We start from the raw sequence: 14,327 nt of genomic DNA on the forward strand, positions 1-14,327 counted from the left end.
GATTTCTGCTTTTCATAGCAGTTTCTCGATTTTCTTGTAATCTGTTTCATGCACTAATTTGACATGCATTTTTTTACATTATCAAATCATCCTGCTCAGTTGTACATTTATTTGTTCTGAGTATGCTGTTTTACAGAAATGTGGAGAAATTCTGATTTTATCATCAAATTTTCCCAGCTAACATAACCTTAAGATCTCCACTGCTGAAGAATGGTTTTCCAGTTATTTTCTAATTACTTGCTTTAATAACACAGAATAAAAAGTCAGAAAAGCTTTCTGTACTAAATGATCCTACTGGGAATTAAAGTCTCATTCTTCTCACGTTTTACTAACGATAAACAAACCCAAAACTGAATGCTATTTTACCTTGGCCTTATTTTTTCCCCCATGAATGAATTAATGAGCGTGTTAACAGTCACCTATTTAAAAGCAAGCATTCCGTGTTCCTGAAAGGTCTTCAGGTGGGGAGTTGAGCTGCAGCAGCTGAGTGCTTGTATCAGGGGAGGAGGCGTTGTGGTGTTTCAGTGCTGAAGTAAGGTGAAGAAATGGTGTGTGACTGGCTGGGTATGACAGAAAGTGTAACTGTCACCTGAGCTCCCTGAGGCCCAGCTGCTCCACAGCCAGAGTTTAGAAGAGAGAAACAGTCATTAACCCTGTCACATTGATTCAGCTCCGTTACTTTGTTTTTCCTGACCCATACTGGGAAATAAAGTGGCTGAGGGGCTGTAATGATATCCTTTTGCCATTGTTGCCATCACAACAAATTCTTTTGCTCGGTTTGCTTGTTTATTCTGTCATCAAAAGCTAGATATATGGCGTCTTATCATTACCGTGACATTTGTTTTTTCTTTTCTCCACATGGCTGCTCAACTGCCTTTTGATTTCCTGACACCTGGGATTGCTAGGAAATACTGATAGAAACCGATGCCATGTGATAATAAACAGATCAGCTGTCAGTCAGCCTTAGATCTTTCCACTTTTTTTGTTTTGTATGCCACTCGGGGTGTTTACAGACATACTCAAGAAGATTTTCTCCCTGACTACTGCTTCTATATTGCGGGTAAAGCTCTCAATCTTTTCTGCTGTTCAGTTTCCATTCCCATGCTGTTTGTTCATCAGGCAAACCATCTGCTGAAGTTGTGTGTTTTTCTCTGCATGTCGTCCCCTTGGCACAGAGCTTCATGTGGGGGTGCTCTACCAATTATCTGATACGCGCGGGGCGCCCAGCACGAGCCGCAGCCCACTGCCCGGGCTTGAAGTCTGTGCACTCTCACTAGGTAGCCTCTCTGCACGTCATCAGATAATGGGGAGAGCGAGAGGGAGTCCTCTCTTCTCCTCCCCTCATCATTCATTTGGCGGGCTGATTAACTTCTCTCTGTGACCAGCGATAATCTACAGTATTTCATGGCCCATTTCAGAATTAGCTTGCTTTTGTGTGCTCAAAGCAATCTTCGCTTGCAGCAGCGATTGTACTATGTAACCATAGCTGCTCCCTATTTTCTGCAAAGTGCCATGTAAAGCAATACAACTAGAGGTGTAAACAGTTGTAATTGCACTCATTCATGGTTGTCTTGCTGGACCCAAATTAGGATGACTGAACTGCTGCTGTTTGAGCTAAAATGTGCTTGAATAATTACGTTATCTTCTTGCTTTCCAAAATATAGTGAATCGTAAACATGTGCAAACGGCAGTTAAGTCCTTTGCTTGGTTTTGTACAAAAGAGGCCATTATAAAACTTTTAGATATTTGCAGACTTAATATGCTGTACATTACATACAATTCAAAACAAATCCATCGGGGTTGTTTTTAGCAATCGAAAGCTTTGCAGACTGGTTGCATAGAATTTAATATTCATCAATTGAAACTTTGTTGAACTTAATTTTACGTCACTGCAGTGTTGCCAATTATTTTTAGAGGTGCTAAACCTAGTAGTTAGTGGTCTAGTGCCCCTAGTGGCTAAAAGTTACACAGTGTCGCCTCACACTGATTGAACAAGTATACACAGATTTACTGGGTTATAAAACCTACTGTGTATCACGTTAAAGTCTGAAATAGTTTGTAGATGAATTATCATAGTCTCATTTTTTTTTACAATAATAACTCATTTTGCAGGCGGTGTGAACTATCCACTTTCAGTTCAAAATAAATGCATACATGTGTAGTAAGCACAATAATACCCCACAAGATTAAAAAAAAAAAAATATATATATATATATATCAAAAATAATTAAGGTTCAACATTTTGATCTTTCCTCTTTTTGAAGGGAGTCGCATGGTGCATTAGACTGTGATGCTTCCTTTGTGTTAGAAGATGAAAAATATCTGCAGTGCTTTAATATGCCCTCTGAATATTAGGTACCGCTTCCCTTTCTGCCTAACCACAGTCTTTATCAATATACCTAATCTAAATTGATTTAGATTTTTACTTTAAAGTGGTAAGAGTGTGATGTGTCAGCTGCCATACGGCATGTCAGTAATTCTTACTGGATTGATCTTTTATTTAGCATTATTTGAGACTTGTAACAAGGGAGATAAGGAGTGGCAGAGCTTTTCCAGAGACTTTACAGTGTCTGGTGTTCTGTATTGCTTCAGTGAGTTTACATGTGGTAAGAGTTATGAGGGTGAAACTATCCTACTTACTAAATACAGACTAAAATGTTGTTGTTTTTTTGTAGGGGGCTGGTTGTAGGTGTTAAATTGAGGTATTAAATAGGGGAACAGTAAAAGACAAAGAATTTATACATTTTTAAATGACCAGTCTTGTTGTTTTTTAGAACAGCATCATACTTTTATTAGATCGAACATGTTTTAGGTGGAGGCAGTGAACATTTCTTGAACCAGTCTCTCATATAATCATCTTTGTTCATATTTTTGTGCAAAATGTGGCTTTCTTGTGTAGGTGTGTGTTTGCCCTTCGTCTGACTGGCTGCGAACATGTTAGAAAGGTTTCTTTCCTTCATGCAGCAGGCTTTTTACTGTAGCTTTACTGCTATTTGTTGGCATTTTTGAGGGTATTATCTGTGAACCCTTACATTGGCACTCCATTACATTCTCGCTCTGTATCTAATAATCTTGTCATTTTCCACCACATTTCCTCCACTAAGAAGTCAATTAGTGATGCAATACTTAGCCGCCTTCAGAATCCTCAGAAAATTGTGTCTAAAAAGGTTAATGTAATTTCAAAAGCATAGAGCGGAAGGAATAGTCTGGTCCTAAGTGTGTCTCACTGGTTAGAGTACTTCTCCACAACTGCTATCCCAGACTGGAATCTGATGAAAATCAGGCATTTTAAGTAGGAAAGCTACTGAGTTAGCGGCTGCCCTATGCTTAATCTATGCTCAGACACACATTGATTTGGGGGTATAGATTTAGACTGTGGATAGTATAAAGCCTGTTTCATTGAATCTATGGCCTGACACCTTCACATTTTAATACAGTATTTTGCAGCTGGAGCCATGTAAAGGAAATGTAATTAAAATGTAAAAATTTATAAGGTAATATGCAGTTATAAACAAATAATCATCGTGTTGTGGATGTCAGTTCTATTCAATATATACTTATATAGAGCTTTTTTAAGTCAGGAGACTTAACAAAAGCACTTTACACTACATTCAGTCACTAACCCATTCACTCACACTCTGATGATGGAAAGGTACATTGTAGCCACAGATTCACTGGGGCTCACTGGTAGAAGTTAGACTGCCATACACAGGCGCCACCAGGCCCTCTGACCACCATCAGTAGGGAATGCGGCTGAAGAGTCTTGCCCAATGATGCTTCAACACTGAAAGCTGGAGCAGGGGATTCAACCGTCAACCCTTCGATTGCAGGACAAACTCCGCCTTTCAACGCCACTGTCACCCCTGTTTTTGCATCTCGCTGTATTGTTTTTTGTTTTTTTTTAAACGTCACAGTTGCTTCAGATATTTACAGATATTTCTTGTTTTTAGGTATATTTTAGGTGAAAGTCAAAAACTATTATAAGATTATACACATTATACAAGTTTTCTAATATTTATAATTTTATATGATATGAATTTTAATTGAATTTTTTTCCCATAAGGCGATTGATTATAGCAGCAGCAAATACATCTGTGTGACATCAAAATATCATCAAAATATACACACCACCTATTTACTGTTCCACTATTTGTTTGCATCCCACTGAGAAAGTTAGACCTTAAAAATCAGCTGCAGCTATTATTTTGCGTCTCCCATACTGCTAGCTGAAAATTTGATTATTTTAAACAGAATTGTTGGAGATCATTTCCATTTATTTCTTGACAAAGTCACTTGTCAGATAATTTTTAGTAGATTAAATGAGCCTTGTTTGTCCTTATAATTTTGTATTTTTACTTATTATCCTGTTAAAAAAAAAAAAAAAAAAAAAAAATTTTGTTTTAAAAGCTTCAACCATCTACAGTAGCTGTTGATTCGTGGTAAGTTAAATGCATGTCATAGTTGTCCCCTTGTTGTCACATTCATGGCGATTTGTACAATTTTCCTAGATCTAAAAAGCTTCAAACATACTGCTTGTCTTTGCAGAGCAGGAGGATTAATGTATTCATGTTCGAGTCTGAAGACTTTCCATTCCTGGGGAGGATTTATCCTTGGTAGTTGCTGGGTTGTTTCTGAATGTCCAACTAAATCTTTATTCTTTTGAGGAAGACAGTTTAGGTCAAATGATTTCAACTCGAGGGCAGTTCATTGTTCCAACAGAACTGGGTTCCTTAAGGCAAAACATTTACATCCAAATTAGTTTTTTAATAGCTAAAGCATGCTAACTATAAGCTTATATAATGACTCTAAGTTGAACTGCTTTTAAAATTGGTGGACTGTGCTTAAAAAGGAATTTTCTTCAAGAAAGGAAATTAATGTATCTAAGCTACAAAAATTAAACTAAGGTGAGAGGTTAAATTTATAACATTTATATGTATTTATATTGTTAACCCTTTGTGTTCTATGGGAATTAAAGATAATCCCAAATAAACTCATATTTCAGCCTCTTAAATTGGTTATAACCCATTTAAAGAACACTTATTTGAATATTAAGTGATTTTTTTGGAGGAAAGTCTTTAAACTGTGCTGAAAGAAAATGAGTCCATACATTACTGCCTTTTCACAGATTTCATAAGGTAGGCTGAATGGATAAAACCACAGCTCCTAGCTGCACATATTTAAATCAGGTTTCCCCACAATCCACTTCTAAGGACTGAGCTTTTGGCCATCTTTCAGAGAAATGGTTGGTGATTTGTGTCATACAGGAGGGATCTAAAAGGCAGCATCTCTGCTTCAGGCCAAGAACAGATCCAGAATCCTTAATCTTCATAGTCCCTGGTTTATGTCTCAAAGTGACAGGTTGCAAAGCCGAGACTAAGGTTGGTTCACTGCATCCATGTTATCATCAGTACTGATACATCTCCAATGTGTGCCTTTGTGATCCTCCTGACTGCTCATTGGTTCAAGCAAACAGGCCATTCTCCTCTGCTATAAAGCAAATAAATATTTTGTCCCCCGGGGTCGCATGTACATCCAGAAAGTAAAGATAACGGCACAACATTTTTGATAGGTTTATATAGCTTCAGACACAAAAAATAACTGATAATAAAACAAATTTGTATTTGGCTCATTCCTAATGCATCTTAAACCTCTGGCTCTTTGTTGCTCTTTTTCCTTTCCTCTCTCACTGGAGAATAGCGATAAGATGTCTCATTTCCGTTTACTTTTCAGCATTATTCATGGTTGTGGAGGTGTTACGTGGTTTTGTTCCTAATGTAGCCTTCATGTTCCAGTGCTAAAGATGTGCACGTTTCAGTCTGAGAGAGACATTTTCTTGCAAATTAGGTCATTTTGCTGAGTAACATATTATGTGGTGATATGACAGAAAAGAGCAACTCTCAGTACAATAGGGTTGTTTGTGAAAGATGGGTGATAATAAGGTTTAAGATTCGTGCAGATTTTCGATGCTGTTAAATTACGGCCCGAGTCTTCAAGTAATCAGAAATAAAAAAACAACCCAATATTTAAGGTGCAGTATTGTCATGAACGCTGTTAAAAAGAGGCCATATTTGCTAACAAAAACAAAGCTCTGAAAAATGTTTTTAATTCATCATTTGAATCAAAATAAAAAAAGATGTTAATCTCTTTAATTGTTTTTAATCTAAGCGTTTAAATATATTATGTTATAGTTGGTTGAGTACTTCAATTGATCAGTTTAAGTTTATAGCTCACAAGTCTTTTCCATGGTAAATTAATTGTCAAAAGATATAAAATAGTTATTTAAAGATGTTAAAACATCACAATAAAATTAGTCGATGATCTTCTCTTAAGTTTGGCCGATGCATAAATTGTTTAGGGTTGACATTTATTACAGAATTGTGCTTTTAGAGAGAGAGACTAGATGACAAGCATTTAAAGAAAATTTGCTTTTGACCTGAAACACTTGTGACTCAAAGATTCGGAGCATACATGGGTATACATATTTATAAAAAAGGCAACATTTCTGTGCTAAATGGAGGTATGAATTGATAAATTGATTCAGTTAAAAAAACATGCATATCATGTTAAACTCACACATCATCAATAAAAAGAATACTAACACTTAACTTGGTAAAATATTTTTTTTGCTAGGGTATGAGAACTGCTTAAGGCTTAATGTCCATGGAGCTGTGTAAGGGTGTTGATTATTTCTTTACTCTTATATTCTTTGGTTGTTTGAAAAATGGCCCCCTACTCTAGGCCCATTCATAAGTTTGTAACCGTTATGGGGATGTTTGATACCTACTTTGACAAGTAAAACAATGGTAATAAACAACTATTTTAAATTTTGATATTTTGACTGTTTAGGGTCCTTATTACGTAACTCAGGTTTTATACATCTTTGATGCAAAAAAAGAGATCAGAATTGTAATTAATGGCATGGGTAGTAACATAAGATCTTGACAATTGAACCAGACAATAATTTTTTCTATGTGAAATTTACTTGACTCTATCAGTCATCAAAAAGTCTTTAAGGGAAATAAGCTTGCATTGAACTGGTTAAGGGTTTAAAAACATATTTTATCATGGGTGTCAATTGTTTGAATTGGCAACTTGCTTGAGTGATACGAAGGTACAAATTGGTAAAGAGGGGAATCTACCTACAGTTCAGTCTTTCCTCACTACTGAACATTTGCTGAATTTTTAGTTTGGCTTCCTAATGAGTTCCCCGATGTGATGGTGTCCAAGCAGATGAAAGCAGAAATGCCTCATCCTGAAGCAGCATATACCCAAAATTGCCATTGCCAGTGACAGCTTTATCAGCTCTCTGTGGATGTGGTTGGAATTTCATCCTTTTAGTATTTTTTTTACCAGGATTTTTGAGAAACTTCAAAAGGAACTACCCTCTTGATCTCATTCCTTAATGCAGTAAATCATTGAAGTGGACATATGGGACATGCTCTCGCCTGAACAGAACAGTTAAAACCAATGTAAAGTCCATGAGGCTTATAAACTGATTTAAGACTGGAACCCATTCCACACCACCCAATTAGTCACAAGATTAGCTTATAAAGGCTTCAGTGTAGACATGTGATTGATGTGATCCTGGCTCTGACCCATGGCCCTTTAAGCCTGAGACAGTTTTGGGGGACGTGTGCAGTGGATATGATGTCTGCCTCTCATCAGCCAAAACAGCTAATCAGTGGGAAACTAACATCCATCCACCACAGCCTGGTTTGCCTTATGGTGAAACAGCACTGTGGTGCTTTTATTAGCTTTTAACGGATTATAATTGTGTGCTAAGTAATCATCTGTCAGTCACATAGATGGAAGTTGAACCTTAATCCTCATTCTGGAAGCTTTCCTGTAGTTTTAGGTTGTGAGGTTTTCATGCCTGTCTTGCTTTTTTTAGGGAAACTTCAAAATCTTTCCTTTCACAAAGCCTTCAGATATTCAGTAAATGTTTCCTGACACCTGGATAGCTGGACCTTCCTATAACAAGCCTTAACCTTGAGCGTTTTAATGATACTGTCTAAAGCACATCAACCGTCGACTCACCAAATGTGTAACAGATGTTTTATTTTTTTTTACTTTCCTCCCTCCCCTCTTCTGGGAATCTCGGCAGCACAATCCACTAAACGGTAAAGCTGAACGACTCTGAAGTGTAAAACATGTGAGAAGATTTATTATTCCTACTACGCATACACAGTCTCACATATGGGCCCTAGCCTTGAACCAATGGGACGTCCACAGCTCTTTACTCTTAATCTGAGTCTCTCATATAAACCATCTAATTAGTAATAGCGTGACTACACTTAAGCTTGTGAAAAGCATATCATGGATGTTTATCCAGTGCATAATTGGCACCATAAAAGAATACATATTCATAAACACACACATTCAATGACTGCTTTAAGCTGCTTTATACAGAGTGTCACAATTAATTGGAGTGTGCTGACAGAGAGGTTTGCCTGCTGATTTTAAAGTTTTGTCCAGTAGATATCTTGCATTTGTCACAATAACTTTATTTTCTTCTGGAGTCTAATTGGCTGAATTTTATGCTAATGTAATGAATGCACATGGCCTAAGGTCTGATACATTTTTATATTATTTAGCCTCAGTGTTGATAAAAGATCCAACCTTAACAGTGCTTGTGGCATAGCATCTCGAAAAATAGGTGACTATTTGGTTTGGGCTTGTGTAACTCCTTATTCATTTTAAACTAAAAAATTCAGAGTGCTTGAGAAATATTTGAAAGAAAGCAAGCAAAAGAACACCAGGAATAACTCTGAAGTGCAGAAGAGGGATGGAATGAATACAGCACAGAAACCAATGGCCAGTCTACTGGACAGCAGTGATGGCACTCAAATAGGTCACCAGCTTGATTGCGCGTACATAAGGTAAAAAAAAAAAAAAAGAATAGTTGGGAAAAGTCCAGAAATTATATATTGATAGTTTTAACTTGGAAACGTGGCAAACTGGCACCCAATTTAGAGAACAAAGTGGGAGTCTGCCTATTGTATTGTGTATATATTTTTTTTAAATCCCCAACAAATTCTCACAATATTCAGTAAGATGTGAATTCTCCCCTGTTTGGCCTTGCCCTCTTTCAGAATTCGGCCTACCAAAAGTAACTGGATCACTAGAGTAGTTCTTCAACACATTAACATTGTGCATTACTTTTTGCAGTTTAACTGGACTGCAGGTTCGCACTACTCAAAGTAGTTGTATTTGTTTAATATGATTTTTTACACAACATTATTGTATGTCACTAGAACTTTTTAAGCAAATAGTAAACATGTAGTCTTTAGAAGGGACGCGAAAAAAAGTGAAAACCCTAAATTTACTGTGTGTCAGGGTCTGCTCCACTGTTCTGCATACTTTTCTGCTCAATTAATTCCCACTGCCTCCGCTCTGCTTTGCTGCGATGTAAACTCAAGCAGTGCGCCAAAGAATATGGGCAGATTATGCAATAAAAGTCAGTCATGAATATCGACCTTAGGCCAAAACAAACTATTCTATGGTTTTAAAATGGTTAAAACAGTCACACTTTTCATTTTTTGGCATCTAGATATTTGTGATAGATATGTTTTACTATAGGTGCACACTGTGTCTAGAGAAGCTATAATTTGTTGCTTACTTTGGGCTTTGATTGCCTAAATTAATATATACAGCCCAGTAAGTCTTTTCGTGTAATGGCTAATAGACTCAATTATATGCAAACATACCTGTAAATGTATTAATGTAGCAACAGTGGAGTTTTCTTCTCCACTCTGATGCTGTAATAGTGCAATGTTATATCATGTGATACTGCACTCTGGCTAAGGCTAACATAGGGTTACATTTCACAGGCCTGGCATATACTTGCTGCTGTCCTGTGCCACTGTGGAGAAGCTATGTAAATTGTCCCATTTGCTACAGTGTTCATGGCGGAGAACACTGCGTAAGATTCACTGAGAACATACTTTTCTTACTGAAAGATGACAAAAAAGGTAAAAACTGAGCAAGCAAATATATATATATTAGTATCTGAAAGTTTGTTGGCAAATGTAAGTGGCCACTTGGGTAGTTTCGATGCAAGATATCTATTGAGATCTAAGGCATCCTTCAACTGTAGCCGATATTAAAATAGTTCAACAATCAAGTTAACTAATGTTCTCCGGATGTTCATAATGCATGTTATGGAGAAAGAAAAGGCTTCCTCTTACTTACATTGTTTTATTTTTTTTTAAGTATGAGCACTCAATGCATCTTCATTTCTGCGTCACCAATAAGCGGTCGCCTATCCATTTGGTGTTATTATGTTAGAGCAACAATTTTTATCGAGACAACAATCCATTTTCTGTTCAGGTGCTCGGCCTTTACTTCCAGATGACACATCATCTATTCTAAGTAATGCATTTAAGTTTCAACAGCGTAACTTTTAAAAGTTTTCTGATGCATTGAAAATACTCATTGTGATTTCTCACTTTCCAGGGTTTTTTTTTTAGGTTTTCTGACTATAAAATATGGGATTTCGTCACTGACTGAAGTTATTATTTCCCCCCTTACTTTTGAAATACCAGCTTACATTACAGATTAGAACAAACAGCACAGACAGAAAATAAAGCTCTTGATGGTCTGCTGTGAGCAGTGCTGCCTCTACTGAAAGCAGACGTCTGTATTGCACATCAGCTGATGTCATAAGAAGGAACAGTAGAGCAATGCAAAAAGAAAAGTTTGCATACAATTCTTTGCTTAAATATATAAAAAATCTATTAAACTCTAACAAGCTATATTTTCTCCCACCCCCTTGTTTTGCCTTCTTTTGCAACCAAGAACCTACAAAAAAATTATGTCGACTCCTTTTTTACTTTTCAAAGAGTTGTATGTTTCCTAGCTAAAGAAAATAATTCAGTATGTAAGAGGCACTACATATTTATTTATTTATTTTATCTAAGAGTAAAATTCTCTTCTAAAGACATACAAATAAGAGATTTTCTAGGAAACTGTGAATTTCTGAGACTGCTTACATCATAAGGAGTATATGGGGCAGTGTGAAAGTAACATTAAGAATAAGTTAGGAAACAATTGTGCCCTTAAAAACCTTGACCGTTTCAATACACCACAAAACACCAGTAAGTCCTTAATATATTAATTAGAAAAAAATAAAATAAATATAACTGCAATTTTTTTTTTTTTTTATTGTGAAAAACCCTTAAAGCTGTGTCAGATTAAACTAGCTTGTGTCAGGAAAGAAAGGCCTGTCAGATTCTGTGCCTTATCTGGAAAAGTGAAAGCCGGGTAGATATTCCACTTGGATCAGCACTCCCCCCATGATGCTCTGATCCTTTCTCAACTACTTTTTCAATGTCTCAATGATAAGAGATGTGCTCTCTTCATGCCCACAGCGCAGACTTCGACAGCAAAGCTGTTAGCTGACCCCACCGACCTGCAGGCACCACAAAGCATGACGTATTAGAAACTCTTACAACCTCCCGTCTGACTCTATTTTTTAAACTGTGCCTCATCCAACAAACACAAACCTCTCTACTCATATTACACCTTTGGACACTGGCCAAGACACACTGAGCATACAATGCATGAATAAAATATTTTATTCATGCTCTGACAGGATGCACACGGGACACCGCAGCGACTGCAATATTGTCTACATGTATCCCTGAATGTTTAGGTCTCAAAGACAGTAGGATGCCTGCACAGTGCTTGTCAAAACAGACTCACAAATACATGTCCCCATGGAGAACGAAAATATCACAGCACCTCAATGTTATTACACACCTAAAAATGATCCTCAGGTATATAACAATAATAACATTCACTAAAATGTGTTTAACGCTTCTTTTCTTTTTTTGTTTACATTTCAAGGAAACTTTTTATTAATTGAATATTAAATGCTATCTTGTTTTGTGTGTACAGTAAAAATTAAAAGTCTAATTCACAATATAAGCAGCCTCCAAAACATAACATTTAAAAATAAAAAAACAATTTCAGAAAGAAAATAATTTACATCTTTTTTTAATGCAATTGTTCATTTTATTTACATTTTGTTTTTAAGTTGGAACTCTAGATTTTGCTGTCGAGTCAATGAGTCGATGTAATCAGCTGGTTTTCCTTTGATAGAAAACTTTTAACCATTCTGAATGGATGATCTGTTTGAATTGTCTCTGTAAAGTGCCTTGAGATGACATGTTGTGAATTGGCGCTATATAAATAAACTGAATTGAATAGATGTGTACAATAAATACAATAGAAAAGGACAGGATTTTCCAAACTGAACTAAAATTATGTCATTATGAGATTAATAGTATTAATAATAATACCTAATTTAATTCCTTGTTCCTGTTAATAAGGTCATCCACACCAAGAAAACCCTGATTTAAAGCCACCACTTGATGCTGCCACCACAACCCAATGTTCTAGTGAAGATTTTCAGTCATCCATTCTAAAATGGTTTAAAAACATTCCACTGGACTTTGTTTCCAAGTTTTGAAGACATTCCACTTCCCATCCAGGAATATTTTTCAATTCATAATGTCAGAATAAGCGTTGACTCTACAAAGCCTTGAACTCAATGTTAATTTTGACATTTTGAAATTAAAAAGCTTCCTGGATGTGAAGCAAAACGCCTTCCGAACTTGGAAACAAAGTCCAGAGGATGGATATTTTTGGCAAAATGCAATGTCTTTTTTTATTATTTTTTTTCATTATTTTATGCCTAAAAATAGTTTTAAATGTCTTAAAATCCAAAATATGTCTTGGCAACTAGGAATAAATAAGTTAAGTTTTACCTTTACACAGGTACCAAAGGTTTGCCTTAAGATCCAATAATAATGGATTTATTTTTGACTTGACAGATCAATCATTCTCACCATCACCTCAGCCCATCATCTGATGTCAATACCTACCCCTCAAACAGCTGTTCATTTTTATTATCAGATTTACAAAGGGATGAGCTCAAGATTTTGTATTTGAAATAAATGGATAACCATTCCAGGAGTCAGCGAAAGGAGGATTTGAACATACATTTTTGGAAATAATTCTATTTTCTCAGCACACAAAGATAAAGTGAGGAAATGCTCAGACTACCGATGAGTCATAGCCCTCTCATTAGCTTGCCACAGTTCCAGTAAGTATCTTAATTGGATTATTGGAGGACGTACAGGGAACTGGTAGCTCTGTTTGCCTTGTGCCTCTTGACTTTTGATTACAGACTGTTTCCTGCTAATTGTTTTGTTTGGTTGCTAAATCAGAGCGGCTGCCTACTATGATATGGCCTTCTCTGTGGTCACTTCAAAAAGACGATAGTTTTTATTTTTGTTGGTTATGCTGATATGAATGTAGTAATTTTTACATTTTTTTAGGGAACAAAGGAATATTATAGACATTGGCCACTAAGACTCTGCATGAAAGAAGCAGCAGAGTGGATGATGGTGGAGATGCAACTGCTTTTTTGCTTTTTTTTACTGAAGCCCCACATTGTCATTTTCTCTGCTTTAAGTGTCTCACAAGATGAAATCTGGGACCTGAAATGTCATGGTCATAGTCTACTTTTAACTGACCTTATCTGCTGCTAGAACTTTACTTTTCAAACTTTCTTTTTTTCTTAGTATTTGTGATGATTCTAAGACATGTAGTTATTGTCCCATCCTATTCAGTTTTTTTTTTACTTTGTTTTCTGTTGAAAGTTTTGCATTAATCATTTTTAAAACTTGATATTTTTGATGCAAGATTATCACAAATTGTATAAATTAGATATTGCAAGTAAAGCAAATAAGCTTTCATTATAACTTTGATCAGGCATTAGGGGACCAAGCGATATTATTTATTTTTCACTTTTAAACCTTTGCATTGGCCACAAAGGATTTTATACATCAAGCAACGTTGTCCATGGTTGCAGGATTTCAAAAGAAATTGCAATTTCCCAATCTGAATACCTCTTCAGCTTTAAGGGTTGCTTATTAAATTTGTCTTATCTTTGATCAGGTTGCCTATGCCAGTTTAAGAACAGTATCCCCCACACCATGATACTACAATTCCCTTGTTTGATGACTGAGTTTATGGTGTTGGACAAAATTACTTGTTCCCTATACAGATTGATTTGCATGATAGTGAAAATGAATATTTTGATCTCTTCTGATGTGAAGCCTGCTATGCACACTGTAGAAGGGAGTTCTTTTTAAAGTTGTTTTCAAAGCTTGTAAGATTGTCCACTCAGAATGGTCAAAATATTTATCCCTTTTATGTTTACTGTGTTCCTTGGTCTTTATGATGCTGTTGGCTCACCAATGTTCTCTTAGAAACCTCTGATTCCTTTACGGTACAATGATATCTAGTTAACAGTTAAA

At 36.1% G+C, this 14,327-nt stretch overlaps 1 protein-coding gene across 1 annotated transcript in view; it reads left to right on the plus strand.

The window, feature by feature from the left end:
• macrod2 (mono-ADP ribosylhydrolase 2) overlaps window positions 1–14,327 on the plus strand; it is a 578,860-nt gene that overhangs the window by 524,370 nt on the left and 40,163 nt on the right. The gene's annotated exons all lie outside the window — the stretch shown is intronic.

The sequence above is a fragment of the Cyprinodon tularosa genome, unplaced genomic scaffold (genome assembly GCF_016077235.1).
Source record: "Cyprinodon tularosa strain WSP-4 unplaced genomic scaffold, ASM1607723v1 ctg116, whole genome shotgun sequence".
In the NCBI taxonomy this organism is placed as follows: Eukaryota; Metazoa; Chordata; class Actinopteri; order Cyprinodontiformes; family Cyprinodontidae; genus Cyprinodon; species Cyprinodon tularosa.